Raw genomic sequence first — 1,406 nt, forward strand, 5'->3', positions numbered from 1 at the left:
TCAGTTTTTTTTATCATCTTCAACAATATCAACAGTATTTATTTTTCGCGTTCAATAAACATACTTAGCGAGCTGTTAAATGGCACCGCTTGAACTGCGAACTAACCAGCTAATTTTATTGATTTTTATAGCCCCAATGAAAAAGTTCCACACCTGCGCCGGCTTTAGTAGAAATGTATGTACGAAATCGAACCGGCGGGCAAGCTAGGGCTGTGCAATTAATTGATTATTCAAAACATTAATTTATATCGTATTAATCATTATCATATTCTAATTGTAATAGTCGCGTTCCAGATGCTTCACGATTTGTAGGTTTTTACAGGAAGTCGTTCCAGGTGACCACCTTCCATAAGGTTTATTAATGGAGGAAACAGTTTTCCTGCAAATTCTGCAAATCGTGAAGCATCTGGAACGCAACTTTTATGCTAATCGAACAACTGATTAACCAACTTGCTCGAGTAATCGAATAATCGCACAGCCCTAAATAATTTTCCATTATTGTTTACATTTTCATTAACTCTTATAGAGCAATTGTTGCCTGCTGTTTCCAAGCATCAATATAGCCTATACTGCTGAAAATGTTCCTACATCGTATACATAATCAACCCAACAGCGCCCTTACACTGTACGGGCGTTTCGCTACAAACCAATAAAAAACAATTGAATTTGTGAGTGCCGGCTGATCACTGGGCTAAGGTGAAATGCAGAGACAAATGTCTCGTTATTTCAGCGAAAAACTACCTGGTTCTGTGGCATCGAGCGAGAGTGATTATCTGAATCATGTGTTGATACTAACGCTGGCATTTTCTATGCAGATGACTAGACTTGGTAAGTTTTTATTTCTTAAAGTACCTTTAAAAAATTTTAAGCTTCGCCCTTTCTTCCGACATTCTCTACTTGACCTCGCTAGCTTGCTTTCCATCTGCTTTAAATGAATTTTTCGTGCAAAATAGTCATCCTCTGGAGAAAAAGCATTTACTTATAAAATCAGTCGAAGTAGAATATCGTAACTGGACATCGATGTCAAATGGCTACGACAATGAATCATATTATGTGGCCTAGAGCAAGATCACTTTTCCTTTGTTTACGTGTCAATATGATTTGGGACCGTCAATACAGTGGCATATATGTATGTAAGTACGTACTCGCAATATAAAAGTTGTTTGCTTTCAATTTAAAAAATTTAAACAAACTTGTGTTATAGAATCTTGGAGGGCATTAGCGCACGCGCCTTTTCAGCACCGACTGTTTCTTCAATGAATTCCCCAATACACCTGAAACTTAGTTGCCAATCACGCCCTCAATAGTAGCAGGTAATGTGGTGGGTGCTGTTGCGAAGGGTTATTCATTGACACCACCAAAAGAGATACAAAACTACATCAATGCTGTTGGCATAATACTCGCTG

At 38.0% G+C, this 1,406-nt stretch overlaps 1 long non-coding RNA gene across 1 annotated transcript; it reads left to right on the top strand.

The window, feature by feature from the left end:
* The first annotated feature begins 557 nt into the window (after positions 1–557).
* Positions 558–1,372, top strand: LOC118732889. Its single transcript, XR_004992196.1, has 3 exons — positions 558–828; positions 911–1,133; positions 1,205–1,372. It is a non-coding gene; the product is annotated as an uncharacterized LOC118732889 (long non-coding RNA).
* The last annotated feature ends 34 nt before the right edge of the window (positions 1,373–1,406 follow it).

The sequence above is a fragment of the Rhagoletis pomonella genome, unplaced genomic scaffold (genome assembly GCF_013731165.1).
Source record: "Rhagoletis pomonella isolate Grant_MI unplaced genomic scaffold, Rhpom_1.0 Rhpom_scaffold_00001, whole genome shotgun sequence".
NCBI lineage: Eukaryota > Metazoa > Arthropoda > Insecta > Diptera > Tephritidae > Rhagoletis > Rhagoletis pomonella.